This window comes from Callithrix jacchus, chromosome 2 (genome assembly GCF_049354715.1).
Source record: "Callithrix jacchus isolate 240 chromosome 2, calJac240_pri, whole genome shotgun sequence".
Taxonomy (NCBI): domain Eukaryota; kingdom Metazoa; phylum Chordata; class Mammalia; order Primates; family Cebidae; genus Callithrix; species Callithrix jacchus.
Genome location: NC_133503.1, coordinates 7,274,679 through 7,290,277, shown reverse-complemented (window position 1 = coordinate 7,290,277; position 15,599 = coordinate 7,274,679). Strand labels below are relative to the sequence as shown.

Here is a 15,599-nt window from a genome sequence, read left to right as displayed (position 1 = left end):
AGCTGTAACTTTTTCAAACTTTTATGCTCCACTTCCCCTTTAAATATAAGTTCCAACTTTAAGTCATTTCTTTGCTCCCATATCTGATCATAGGCTGTTATAAGAAGCCAGGTCACCTGCTGAATGCACTGATGTTCAGAAATATCCTCTGCCAGATACCTTTTAGGTCATCACTCTGAAATTGAAACTTCCACAGACCCGTAGAATATGAACTCTGAGAAATTACTGCCTCACTCAAGATGACAAAATTATTCTACGCTTTCTTCTAGAAGTTTTGTAGTTTGGTCTTTACCTTTAGTTTTATAATCTATTTTTGTATACGGTAGAAGGGTTGAATTATGATTCATTCTTTTCTGTGTGGATATCCCACTGTTCTAGCATTTACTGGAAGTACTATAATTCATTCTTGTCCTTGCATCTTTCTTCAAAATCAGCCGGTCATACACGTAAGTCTATACCTGGACCTGCTGTTCTGTTCCACTGATGTACGTGTCTATTTTTTTGCCAATACCACACTATTTTGACTAGTGTAGACTTATAAGGTGTTGAAATTAGGCAGGCCAAGTCCTCCTACTTGATTTCTTTTATGAGTAAATGTTTTAACTCTTCTATATTTATTTCATTTATCTATATCAATTTTAGAATAAATTGTGACAATTTCTACCCAAAAAACTCATGGGGATTTGATTGGCATTACATTGAATTTATAGATCAGTTTGGGATACATGTCGAGTCCTCCAACTCACAAATATGTCTCCATTTATTTAGAACTTATTTTATTTTACTGATCATTTTTGTGTAGTTGTTGGCATACAGTTAGAATACATATAGAAGAGTAAATGTTTTAACTCCTCTATATTTATTTCCTTTTTCTACATCAATTTTAGAATCAGTGTGACAATTTCCACAAAAAACCCACTGGAATTTGATTGGCATTACATTGAATTTATAAATCAGTTTCAGAAAAATTAGCATCTTGACATATTGAGTCTTCCAACTCATGAATATATCTCCATTTATTTAGAGGTTATTTTATTTTACTGATCATTTTTGTGTAGTTGTCAGCATTCAGATGTTGCAAATAATTTGGTAGATTTATACCTAAATAGGTATGGTTTTGGTGCCATTGTCAATAGTATTGCATTTTTAGGTTTTCATTTCCAAATGTTCCTTGCTAATATATATATGCATGTATATATATATAACGTTATGTATTGCATTATTTCTAAACTTACGTATTGCTTCTAGCACTCCCTTTGTATATTCTTTGGGATCTTCCAGGTAGACAGCCACATCATCTGAGAGTAGGGACGCATTTCTTTCTAATCCACGTCTTTTATTTCTTTTTGCTGCGTTCTGCCTCGCTGGGCTGACCTGGACATCCACGATAACGTTGAATGGGAATGGCAGAACATCCACCACAAAACTAATCATAACTTTTAGCCAGAATAAACCTCTTCTTTTTCACAGAGAAAACTGGAAAGAAAGTAGTTAAAAACTCACTGTCATGCAAAAACATTGAAGTAGACTCTCAAAATTCATGAATACATATAACAGAATTTTCTTTTTTCTAAATGTCATTTTACTTTAAGTCCTGGGATACATGTGCAGAATGTGCAGGTTTGCTACATAGGTATACACACGCCATGGTGGCTTGCTGCACCCATCAACCATCATCTAGGTTTTAAGCCCTGCATATTTGTCCTAATGCTCTCCCTCCTCTTACCCCCACTCCCCAACAGGCCCTGGTGTATGATGTTCCCCTCCCTGTGTCCATGTGTTCTCATGGTTCAGCTCCCACTTATGAGTGAAAACACGCATTGTTTGGTTTTCTGTTCCTGTGTTAGTTTGCTGAGAATGATGGTTTCCAGCTTCATCCATGTCCCTGCAAAGGACAGGAACTCATTATTGTTTATAGCTGCATAGTATTCCGTAATGTATATGTGCCACAGTTTCTTTATCCAGTCTATCCTTGATGGGCATTTGGGTTGGTTCCAAGCCTTTGCTATTATAAATAGTGCTGTTATAAACATACGTGTGCATGTGTCTTTATAGTAGAATGATTCATAATCCTTTGGATATATACCCCGTAATGGGATTACTGGGTCAAATGGTATTTCTGGTTCTTTGAGGAATGGCCACACTGTCTTCCACAATGGTTGAACTAATTTACACTCCCACCAACAGCATAAAAGCATTCGTATTTCTCCACGGCCTCCCTAGCGTCATATAACAGAATTTTCTTCACCACCACACTTTTTTTCACCTTCTTACGTAGTAAAATGAACAAGTTTCCTTAACAGTAACAGGTTCCAAAACATACAGCCACTCTCTCTGTAGCATATAAAAATAATAAGTCAAGTCAATTATTCATTCTTTTTCAGAAATTAATTAACTCAATTTAATATGAATTCAAGGTTTCAAATTACCTGAGGATGTTGGAAATTACCTACTAACAGAGCTAACATACTACAAGGCACACATATTGCTAGAAAACATTTTTCAGAATTATTCATGTTACCTGAAATTTACATTTTTTATAATCTCAAATGCTATGTAGGAATGTTAGTTTATTTGAACCAATATGAAACTAATATGAAAAAGACAGGACATTTATGAGAAAAGAAACCAAAATATTCACACTAATAAACTCAAATGGAAAGACATATAGCTATTACTTACGTTTGAAACCAAAATTATTGAGCCAGTTTTTCCAAAGATTTACCTTAACTATGAACTTGCATTCTTATATTAATGTTTCTAAGCTAACATTTTTAGTAAGAAGGATTTTTTTAAACTTTGCACTTTAAAGTGGTCGTTTCCTTATTTTCTGTAAAATTGAGAAATAAGGGATTTATATAAGTATCAATTTTTGAAAACTCATCAGATCATTGCTCCTTTGAGATATTTAATAATATAACCTAGAGGTAATAAAACATATCATATTTGTACAATGAGATATCAAGGGGGTTGCTGAATCACAGACACGCAGCCCTCCAGACACAGAGAGCTCATAGCTTCAGTCTCAAGTTAAAAATAATCCCAGAAACATATTTTAAAAATCACTGGTTTAGATCTCAAAGGGCTGGCTTTCTAGGGAACAGGAAATTCTTGCTTTTGCATGTAATTGATTCATGATCACAAATAGACAAACATACAAACAATAAAAAAAGACTATCAAACCAGAATCTCTGTCTCATCCAGCAGAAAATAGACCTGTTATCCACCTATGGGAGATCACCAAACGGTCAGATTATAAAACCAGATCCCCAATTTTTACTAACGCTAGTTAGAATAACAAACCAAGAACAAAACAAAAATACAAAGTCTGTAGACATGAAAAAAAAAAAAAAAACAGAAAGAATCTGGAGAAACAGAGAGCTGGCAAACTTAGAGCACTTATTACTGATTGGGATTCTCTCTGGAAGCCCAGAAAAGACCTGCGCGGGCTTAAGCTGTCCATAAAATGCATTTCTTTCTTTCTTTTCAGTCTTTCACTCTTTCTTTCTTTCCTTTCCTTTCCTTCCTTCCCTTCCGTTCATTCCTTCGTTCGTTCCTTCCTTCTTTCTTTCCTTTCTTCTTACCTTTTTTCTTCCCTCCCTCCCTCCCTCTCTCTCTGTCTCTTTCTTTCTTTCACAGAGTATCACTCTGTTGCCAAGGCTGGAGTACAGTGGTGTGATCTTGGCTCACTGCAACCTCCACCTCCCGGGCTCAAGCAATTCTCCTGCCTCAGCCTCCTGAGTAGCTGGGACCACAGGCGCGTACTACCATGCCCAGCTAATTTTTGTATTTTTAGTAGAGATGGGGTTTCACCATGTTGGCCAGGATGGTCTCGATCTCTTGACTTCGTGATCCACCCGCCTTGGCCTCCGAGAGTGCTGGGATTACAGGTGTGAGCCACCGTGCCGGGCCTGAGCCACTTGGTGACTTTTTACAAGGGGAACATCCTTATATCCACCCCCCAGGCCAATAACTGGAACTTGGCCCCACTAGCTCAGAAATCCACTCCCTTTAAATCAGTTTCAGTGGAGCAGAGTGGAAAATATCAGCAGGCATCAGATGGAGCCAACAACAGTTGTATTCTGCCGTTTTTCTTCCGTATTAACTTTTATGTTAATGTGTGTCTGTGTGTGTATTTGTGCATATGTTACTGAGTCACAATTTCTCACTGTTGGTCACAATCAAACAAGTGTAACAGGCCAGGTGCAGTGGCTCAGGCCTACAATCCCAGCACTTTGGGGGGCCAAGGCAGGTGGATCATGAGGTTAAGAGTTCGAAACCAGCCTGGTCAACATGGTGAAACCAGTCTCTACTAAAATTACAAAAATTAGTCAGGTGTTGTGGCATGCACCTGTAGTCCCAGCTACTTGGGAGGCTGAGATGGGAGAATAGCTTGAACCTGGTCGGCAGAGGTTGCAGAGAGCTGAGATCCTGCCACTGCACTCCAGCCTGGTCGACAGAGCAAGACTCCATCTCAAAAAAAAAAAAAAAAAGAAAGTTAAATACCCACTGCATCATACTGAATTGTTGGGGAGGGGAAATGGGAGAAAACGCCATGATATTGTTTATTCCCTAAAAACAAGGGCAGACTCGGGCTCAGTGTCACGTGTTTCACACTTTGTAATGACTACAGCAGCTTCCTTTCTCACCTTTCAGAACATTTTAGAAAACATAAAATATTTTTAAAGAAGATGAAATATCTGTCCACATCACGGAAAAAAATGAATATGGAATATTATAAAGAAAGCAATTAATCTACACTTAAAACTAATTGCCTAACCCAGTGGGTCTTTAAATTATTCATTAGTGCTATTTAAAAATAATTGCAGTTTATGAGGAGAACCCATTATGAATTTCTTTTAAGAACTAAAAAGAAAGGGTTTCCATTTTTATTATTTACCAACTGCTTACAGCTCTTGAAACCAGACCCATTTTTAGACCAGCTTAATACGTTCATTTCCCCCCACCCCAAATGAATCACGTTTAACATTTATGATAAGAACATTACATGAGGTTCTCTGTCATGGATTCTGAACTCACAGAGAGGAGAAAAGTATTGTCCTAAAAGAACATAAGCAGCGACTCAGGAGGCTGAGACAGGAGGATCACCTGAACCCAGGAGGTCAAGGCTGCAGTGAGCTCCAATCATGCCACTGCACTCCAACCTGGACGACAAAGAAAGATTCTGTATCAAAAAAAAAAAAATATGATCTCCATTTCCGGCTGAGTAACCTGGGATTGCCTCATGAGTTTTGCTCAAATTACTCAAGACTTCTGAATTCTCTCCCTACTGCCTTCATTTACTCTATGCCACCAAAAAACAAAACTGAAAAAAATAAAAAATAAAAGGCACATCGACAAGTTCACGTGAAACGTAACAGAAGGGTTCACAGCCAAATGTATCAGAACCAAAGCCCATGTCATTTTATTTTATTTTTTGTTTACTTTTAGAAATGGAGTCTTGCTCTGTTGCCCAAGCTGGAGTGCAGGAGTGCAATCATACCTCACTGCAGCCTGGAACTCCTGGGCCCAAGTGGTCCTCCTACCCCAGCCTCCTAAATAGTTGGGAATGTAGGTATGCACCACCATGCCTGGCAAATTTTCAAATCTTTGTAGAGTGGGGATCTTGCTGAGTTGTCCAGGCTTAGTCTTCAACTCATGGGCTCAGGCAATTCTGCCGCCCTGGCCTTCCAAAGTGCTGGGAATACAAGTATGTACCAACATGCTGGGTTAATGTAAAGCTTGTGTCGTGTTCTTGGTTTCTATACTTTTTTTTTTTTTTTTTTTTTGTAGACAGAGTCTCACTCTGTCACTCAGGCTAGAGTGCAGGGCCCCGATCTCAGCTCACTGCAACCTCTACTTCCTGGGTTCAGGTGATTCCCTGCCTCAGCCTCCCAAGCAGCTGGGACTACAGGCACCATGCAGGACTAACTTTTGCATTTTTAGTAGAGACAAGGTTTCGCCATGTTGGCCAGGCTGGTCTCAAACTCCTGACCTCAAGATATCCACCCGCCTTGGCCTCCCAAAATGCTGGGATTATAGGCGTGAGCCAGTGTGCCCAGCCACTTTCTCTACTTCTTTGGTTCCTTCAAAAAATGCTCAGAATTGTAGCCGTGAAATGGTGGAACCTAAAAAAATCTTCTGTCTAGTTTATGGTTTTCTAATTTAGTGGTTTTCAAACTGTGTCCACAGGCACGCAGGAGCTCCCCAGTGTGACTGAAATGCCAAGTTGGCAGGTGTGGGGTCCTCAATGCCTATCCCCAAGTCTCCATCACCACAGTCTACTTTTAGTCTATTTTTTCTTTTTTTTTTTTTTGAGATGGAGTCTCACTCTGTTGTCAGGCTGCAGTGCAGTGGCATGATCTCAGCTTACTGCAACCTCCACCTCCCAGGTTCAAGCAATTCTCCTGCCTCAGCCTCCCAAGTAGCTGGGACTACAGACACCTGCCACCATGCTAGACTAATTTTTGTATTTTTAGTAGAGACAAGGTTTCACCATGTTGGTAGAATGGTCTCGATCTCTTAACCTTGTGATCTGCCTATCTTGGCCTCCCAAATTGTACTTTGAGCGTTTTTAAGATTTTGTTTGGGTTAGGTGTGGTGGCTCACACCTGTAATCCCAGCTACTCAGGAGGCGGAGGTTGCGGTGAGCTGAGATCGCGCCATTGCACTCCAGCCTGGGTAACAAGAGCAAAATTCCGTCTCAAAAAAAAAAAAGAAATCTTCCCCTTAAACCTTCGCAATAAATCTCTTCTAATTTGAAGATCACAGATTTTTTGCATCAGTTTTGTTTTTTACATATAGAATCAAAACATTATTTATGGATTTTATTTACTTTTTTAACTTTTAAAATTTCTGTTTATTCATTTTGGGGGTGGGGTGGGGGTAGGGAAGAGAGCTCACTCTGTCATCCAGGCTGGAGTGCAGTGAGTGGAATGATTCTAGCTCACCGCAGCCTCCAGCTACTGGACTCAAGCAATTCCCCTACCTCTGCCTCCCCAGGAGCTGGTACTACAGACATGTACCACCATGTCCAGCTAATTTTTTAAATTAACTATTTTGTAGAGATGGGGTCTTGCTACATCATTAGGCTGATGTCAAACTCCTGACCTTAAGCAGTCCACCCACCTCAACTTCCCAAAGTGCTGGGATTATAGGCCTGAGCCAAAATATTATTTATCTGAGGTTTTCTTGGCAGCTCTTCTGTTAAATTTTGCATCTCAGACAAGTGTTTCGATCTCCTAGGCTTACTCCCGCCCTGTGGGGATGTGGCACCCACAGTTGCCACAACATTTTCTTTTCACTTTGAGGAGACATTTGGGAGTTGATATAGAACCACCACATAGAGCTTTCAGAGGAACTTGTCATTACATGAGACCAACACCAGGTCCTAGTTATTTCAGCTACTAGGTCAAGCCTTGCCTGAAGCCAGCCGTACCACTTGATGACTTACAAGGATCAGTGAATTCTCTTTACTCTGTAAGCCAACTGGAATTATTTTCTTTGACCTATAACCAAAATAATGCAAACTGACACAATGGCCAATTGCATGGGGTTAGCCCTTGAATGTCTTGTTGCTTTCAAGGTTGGGTCAATTAAACAGAGCCAACTTGATGGCTATGGTCAATTTTCAGCAGTTTTCACTGTAGAGAAGAATTTTATTCTACCATTTATTAGGGCCCTTTTATGTGCCAGGTACTATGACAAACACTCCATATGTATTATATGAAATATTGAGCTCTCATCAAAAAATATATGTATCAGCTGGGGCAAGCACAGTGGCTCATGCCTGTGTTAGAAACAGTGAACCCCAAGTTTCTCTTCGGAGAATCAGTATGTCAGTATATTCAGCTCTCTTAGTCTTTCATTCTCCATTTTAAAGTTTAACTTCCTTGTAGTTTCAGTAAACAACCTTTTCCACCAGTTCTAATCAGAAGTTCACCTCTGTTCCCCCTGTCCCCTGCTCTTTCTTGACTCATCCTGGGTCACCTGTTCTGGTCACCTGCTCTGGTCACCTGCTTTAACCCCTGGCTACTTACTCTGACCTGCCTGTAACTACCCAGCCTGCCACTCTGGCTTGCACCACTGCTCCCTTTAAAATAGCCAATCAGAATTAGACTAGACTGTGCTGTCTACCCCTCACCAATAGGGGAATGACACAGCAGTAGGGATGACCTCTGTCAGGAATAAGTACCCCTTCCCCTCCCTTGCCCAGGTAAGCTGCACCCTTCTATAAACTGCCTTGCTGAGGAAATTTATATTCAAGTGCTACTTCTTTTGTGGCACTGAAAAGTTTACTTCTAACACCTGTAATCCTAACACTCTGGGATGGGGAGGCGAGCTGATGGCTTGAGGTCAGGAGTTAGAGACCAGCCTCGGCACAATGGGGAAACACTGTCTCTACAAACAAAAACCAAAACAAGAAAATTAACCAGGTGTGGTGGTGCACACCAGTGGTCCCAGTTACTTGGAAGGCTGAGGTGGGAGAATCACCTGAGCCCGGGAGGTTAAGGCTGCAGTGAGCCATAATCATGCTTTTCAGCTTGGGGATTGGAGTTACACCCTGTATCAAGAAAGAGGAAAAAAAGATGTCAGCTAGTACTATCATTACCCATTTTAGAGGAAGGAAAATGAATGAATAAAGAAAAGAGTAACATGTACAAGGTCACTTGAGCAGTTTCAGAGAAGGAATTCACAGCCGAAACTGTCTGAACCAAAAAGCCTGTGTTCTTAATGACTCAGGCAATCTGGTCTCAAGATTGTAGCAATAGGCCAGGTGTGGTGTCTCACACCTATAATCCCAGCACTTTGAAAGGCCAAGGTGGGCAGACCAACATGGTGAAACCCCATCTCTACAAAACATACAAAAATCAGCTGGGCATGGAGGTAAATACCTGTAATCACAGCTACTTGGAAGGCTGAGGCAGAAGAATCTCTTGAACCTGGGAGGCAGAGGCTACAGTGAGCTAAGATCATGCCTCTGCACTCCAGCCTGGGTGGCAAAGTGAGCCTCTGTCTCAAAAGAAAAAAAATATTAGCTATAAATGGAAGAGAATACCTGCTATGTAATAGATGCTCGGTAGGAATCTGAAGAATGAAGGAGTGAGTGAATGAATGAAATCAATTAATTAATTGAAAGGTGAAGAGTTAGGCATTTTGATATGGACTCACTTCATCTGCATTAACCACTCTCTATAGGTAGGGTGCAAAGACGCAGCCTCTCTAGGTTAAGTTTCAGTTAATACGAGTGTTTTTGTTAAAGGACATGGTTCTCAGGGGTGCGCATTATCAATATGCTTAAAAACAAATTTATGAAAAAAAAATAACAACACAGAGATAGAATAGTAACGATCCATCTGAAAAAGTCCCATAGCAAATCAGGTCTCCTGACTTCAAAGGGCTTGGAAAGGAATCAAATGAAATCAAGGACTTGAAGATGCCTTGCAAAAGATAAGGCAATACACAACAGATTATTAGTATGCCCTTAGGTTTACTGTCTTCATTCAAAAACGTACCATACAGGCCTGGCGTGGTGGCTCACACTTGTAATCCCAGCACTTTGGGAGGCCGAGGCGGGTGGATCACGAGGTCAAGAGATCGAGACCATCCTGGCCAACATGGTGAAACCCTGTCTCTACTAAAAATACAAAAATTAGCTGGGTGTGGTGGCGTGTGCCTGTAATCCCAGCTACTCAGGAAGCTGAGGCAGGGGAATTGCTTGAACCCGGGAGGTGGAGGTTGCAGCGAGCCGAGATTGTGCCACTGCACTCCAGCCTGGCGCCTGGCGACAGAGTGAGACTCTGTCTCAAAAAAAAAAAAAAAAAAAAAAAAAGACATATCATACAAAAAGCCTACACTGAATGCTAAATTTCTTTTACTCTAAGACCTAGAGCGATCAGTTGATGAGTATGTCTGTAAGACAAAATCAATACAACGTTAAGCCTTAAATTTATGACAAAGGTAAATATCACAGTACAGAGTTCCAGGTTTTTAGCATTCTTACCCAAAGCAATAAATAAACAGACTCCTCCCAAAGTAAAGATGGAAATATAATTATTCAGTCTCTTCATGTTAGACTTGCCCAGAAATTGAAATATTGTTAGCAAACACAGATTTAAATTTTGTGCTCCAATGAATTGGTAGATCTCTTAGTTTATTGTTTTGATTTCTCTACATTCTACCACAGGGAAATTATGCAGACTCTTAGAGTACATGAAAAGAATACTGATAATTACAGAATTTGCTGCTTAGCTTGAAGATAATTTCATGAACCTCTCCGATCTATCAGCATGGTGGCCCATGTGTGGTTGTATCACTGCTATTCATAAGACCTGCGATCTGATGCATGTTCTAAGTGCATTTTAAACTCTGCAACGCCAAGCTAAGTATTCAATTCAGCAAATAAAGTCAGCCCAGACAGTTTAGCCTATGGGGCTGGTTGTTTAACAGATTTAAGTCATCCTATAGCCCAAGGCTGGGGGTCACAACACAGTCTGTTCCCAATCCTGCTGGCAGGACAAAAGTACCTGGAAACCCCAGAGGTCCACCCTAGATCTGTAGGGTAGGCGTTGGAACTCGGAACCCGGGGAATCTCTATTTCAATGAGTCCTTCAGGTGCCTCTCCTGCATAGCCAGGTGAAGAAAGCCCTTCTATGTTCATAACAGCACAGAATCCAGTAGGGACCAAGATAATTCAATCCTTCGTTTTGTCTGCATTATACTCTACATAACAGCTTTCATTTTACATTTTGTTTATTTTTTACAAAACCTGTTGGATCCCCTAGCTGCTATAATGTCACAGAGCGACAGGCTCAGAGGCTTTGCTTCAATCTGGAAAAACTACCACGCTTAGGATCTGAGAGAACTGTATTTATCACAGAGTCTTAGAGTGTGTCTGTTTCAGGCATCCCATCTGCATTCTCCATAGCAGCTCTCCCCTGCTGAGGTTCAAAGTTGTCTCTCTGTTATAAATAATAACCCTTCAATTGTATGAAGACAGCAAGCCTCTCAGTGAGAGGCTAAACACCTCTTTTCACCTGACCATCCAGACAATAAAAAAAACAAACCAAAAAAAAAAAAAAGCTAATGGAGGGCACTGGAAAGTATACAGGCTTTTAACTAAAAGTAGAACTACTATTTGATCCAGCAATCTCACTACTGGGTATCTACCCAGAGGAAAATGAGTCATTACACAAAAAAAGATACCTGCACAGGCATGTTTATAGCAGCACAATTCGCAGCTGCAAAAATGTGGAACCAGCCCAAATGCCCATCACTCAACAAGTGGAAAAAGAAACCGTGGTATATCTATGCATAAATGTACATCTATACATGCATAATATATATATATGTATAAATGTACATACATACATGCACAAATATATATATCTATGCATAAATGTACATATATATACATGCATAATATATATGTATATATAAATGTACATATATGTATAAATGATGGAATACTACTCAGCCATAAAAAGGAATGCATTAACGGCACTCACAGCAATCTGGATGGGACTGGAGACTATTATTCTAAGTGAAGTAACTCAGGAATGGAAAACCAAACATCGTATGTTCTCATTCATACGTGGGAGCTAAGCTGTGAGGATGTGAAGACATGAGAATGACACAATGGACTCTGGGGACTTGGGGGAAAGGAGAGGGGGTGAGGGAAAAAGACTACAAACTGGGTGCAGTGGACACTGCTCAGGTGTCGGGTGCACCAAAATCTCACAAATCACCACAAACAACTTGCTCACGTAACTAAATACCACATGTTCCCCAATAACCTATGGAAATAAATTTTTTGAAAAAAGGAAAGTATACAGGCTTTTGATCCTGCACTTACTAGCTGGTAGATTTGGGGCCTGTGACTGAATCCCACTGAGCCTCAGTTTTCTCATCTCCAAAATGGGATTGATGGCATTCTTTTTTTTTTTTGACACAGAGTTTCGCTCTTGTTACCCAGGCTGGAGTGCAATGGTGTGATCTCGGCTCACCGCAACCTCCGCCTCCTGGGTCCAGGCAATTCTCCTGCCTCAGCCTCCTGAGCAGCTGGGATTACAGGCACGCGCCACCGTGCCCAGCTAATTTTTTGTATTTTTAGTAGAGATGGGGTTTCACCATGTTGACCAGGATGGTCTCAATCTCTTGACCTCGTGATCCACCCGCCTCGGCCTCCCAAAGTGCTGGGATTACAGGCTTGAGCCACTGCGCCCGGCCCGGCATTCTTGTAATAGATACCGTGTTAGTCTGTTTTCACACTGCTATAAGGAACTACCTGAGGCAGTGTAACTTATGAAGAAAAGAGGTTTAATCGGCTCACAGTTCCACAGGCTGTACAAGAAGCATGGCTAGGAGGCCTCCGAAAACTCACAATGATTGTGGAACGATGAAGGAGAAGTAAGCCATTGCAGTTTGGAGAGAGAGAGAGAGAAGAGGGAGTTGTTACACACTTTTAAACAACCAGATTTTGGCCGGGCATGGTGGCTCATGCCTGTAATCCCAGAACTTTGGGAAGCCAAGGCGGGTGGATCACTTGAGGCCAGGAGTTCAAGACCAGCCTGACCAACATGGCGAAACTGTGTCTCTACTAAAAATACAAAAATTAGCTTGGTGTGGTCCATGCCTAGAGTCCCACCTACTGGGGGGTAAGGGGAGAGGCTGAGGCAGGAGAATCACTTGAACCCAGGAGGCAGAGGCTGCAGTGAGCTGAGATCGCGCAATTGCACTCCAGCCTGGGTGACAGAGCAAGATTCCGTCAAAAAAAAAAAAAAAACAGATTGTGCAAGAACTCTCTCACAAGACAGCACTAGGGGGATGTGCTAAACTCTTAGAAATGACCCAATCACCTCCCATCCAGGCCCCAATAACCTATGGAAACAAATTTTGAAATTTGGATGGGGACACAGAGCCAAACCATATCAGATACCTACATCGTGGAATTATGAAAATTAAATAAGATAATCCACATAAAATACATGTACTAGATAAACAGTCACTATTATGATCATAGGTATTACTAAACAATATTCTCCAGGATGCTGACCACGCTGAAGCTTTTATATCTTATGTGGTCTTAGCTATCATTTTCTTACAGCAAGTGTGAATATACTTTCAGATATGATTTGGCCAGAGAAGAACTAAATAAATATATTATTTGGGATTTTAAAAATTCATTTTATTTTTGTTTTTATTTACTTTATTTTTGTTTAAGATTGGAGAGGTCAGCGGGGTGCAGTGGCTCACGCCTGTAACCCCAGAACTTTGGGAGGCCGAGGCAGGCAGATCACAAGGTCAGGAGATTGAGACCATCCTGGCCAACACGGTGAAATCCTGTCTCTACTATAAATTAGCTGGGCATGGTGGCGCGTGCCTGTAATCTCAGCTTCTTGGGAGTCTGAGGCAGGAGAACTGCTTGAACCCAGGAGGCAGAGGTTACAGTGAGCCGAGATCTCACCACTGCACTCCAGCCTGATGACAGAGCAAGACTCCATTTCAAAAAAGAAAAGGTTGGGGAGGTCATACTTCCAAAAGATTTTTCTCTAGTAAGGCAACACCTGGAATATTGAGATTATTTCTAGATACCCCACTTTACATACATACGTATGTATGTATTTTTGAGACTGGCTCTCACTCTGTGGCCCAGACTGGATTGCAAGGGTGCAATCAAGGCTCGCTGCAGCCTTGAACTCCCAAGCTCAAGGGACCCTTCTGCCTCAGCCCCCACATAGCTGGGACTGCAGGGATATGTCACCACGCCCTGCTAATTTTTGTCGTTGTTGTTGTTGTTGTTTTATAGCAACGAGGTTTCTTCATGTTGCCCAGGCTGGTCTAGGACGGCTGGGCTCAAGTGATCCACCTGCCGTGGCCTCCCAAAGTGTTGGGATTACAGGTGTAAGCCACCGTGCCTGGCCAACACCCTACTTTAAGAAGAATGCAGGGAACCTTGGGGAAAAATGAGGAGGAAAGTTCTGGAAACCAAGACAGTATCGTGTGAGAAATTGTTTTAGAAACTGGTGTTCTCATGGCTGGGGGCGTGGCTCACGCCTATAATCCCGGAGCTTTGGGAAACTGAGGCAGAAGGATCATTTGAAGTCAGGAGTTGGAGACAAGCCTGGACTGTTTCTACAAAAAAATGAAAAGGAAAAGAAAGAAACTGGTGTTCTCAGTTAAGAAGTCATGGGGAAGGTAAGATGGTGGGCTTCAAATATCTGAACAGTTGTTGCAGAGATGTAGAATGTGACTTACAGAGGTGGCCCCAAGTAACAGAATTGGAACGAGGGCATCGAGATGAACTACAAGGCCTCCTAGCACTAACCATCTAAGGTGACTGAGTCCAGGAGTTTCCTTGAACTGAGCACTCTGCTTCTACTCAGACTGTCAAGAAAGGTGTGTTAATTTTTAAACAGTTGTATTACAGCACTGTTCTTTCTGAATATTCAAATGTGGCTGGGACTCTTGCTGGAAATGGGTAGCCTGCAAATTAGAAATGAACCGCTGTGATTCACATGAGGAAAACAACCCCAAAGACATAGACATAAGAGCAGCGACTGCTGGCTGTCTCAGTCAATTACTTAAAGGGGTCTAAAAAGCACCATTTCCAGGCATCAGGCTCTGCACAGTCTGTTTAGAGCTTTTACATGATTATCAGTAAGATGCGGGGGAGACCCAGACACAAAGGGCCCTGGCTGCTCATCAAAGCCCGCTTCACAAACCGAAATTCAGTCCAGAGCAGAGCAGAGATTTTCCTTCATCCAAAAAGCAGACAAGCTGGGTGCAGTGGCTCATGCTGTAATCCCAGCAAGATGGGAGGCTGAGGCAGGAGGATCCCTGGAGGCCAGGAGTTCAAGACCCAGCCAGGAGCCCAGGTTTGACTGGCATTTTGGCCACCACTGCCTAATAGCACTCCTTTAGACTTTTGGCTGCCTCAGGAGGCAGGCCAGCCTGGGCAACATAGTGAGACACCATCTCTAAAAAAGAAAAAAAAATACAAAAAGCAGACAATTGTTTAACAAACAGCAAATCAACTTTTTATTAAACTTGGTTTTCATGATGCTTGATGCAGTAGATAGAGAACCTTGAAATCTCTTAGTGTATTCCATAGACACAAAACAACTTGTGTTTTGCTTGGTACTAATGCCACTGCATTAAAACACAGCTTTGCTGAGAAAAGCAAAGTCTAACAAAGCATTTTTTAATCCCATACTCTAAAAATAAACTAGTGGGCTCATCTATTTACAGGGAATGTAAACAAATTTACAAATAAACTTATGACTCTATGACAACTACTTCTTTTTTTGTGTGTGTGAGATGAAGTCTCACTCACTCTGTCACCCAGGCCGGAGTGCAGTGGCGTGATCTCCGCTCACCGCAACCTCCACCTCCCAGGTTCAAGCAGTTCTCCTGCCTAAACCTCCTGAGTAGCTAGGATTACAGGTGCATGCCACCATGCCCGACTAATTTTTGTGTTTTTAGTAGAGATGGGCTTTTGCTATGTTGGCCAGGCTGGTCTGGAACTCCTGACCTGCAATGATCCTGCCCGCCTTGGCCTCCCAAAGTGCCGGGATCACAGGCATAAACCACCACATCCA

At 41.7% G+C, this 15,599-nt stretch overlaps 1 protein-coding gene across 2 annotated transcripts in view; it reads right to left on the bottom strand.

Moving 5' to 3' along the window:
* The window catches only part of LOC118149171 (uncharacterized), a 300,718-nt gene that overhangs the window by 44,304 nt on the left and 240,815 nt on the right, over positions 1 to 15,599 (bottom strand). For both annotated transcript variants that reach the window (XR_013528662.1, XM_078354318.1), the window contains exon 13: positions 1,236 to 1,476. The gene's annotated coding sequence lies outside the window, so the exon portion shown is untranslated. The remainder of the gene's footprint in view (positions 1 to 1,235; positions 1,477 to 15,599) is intronic.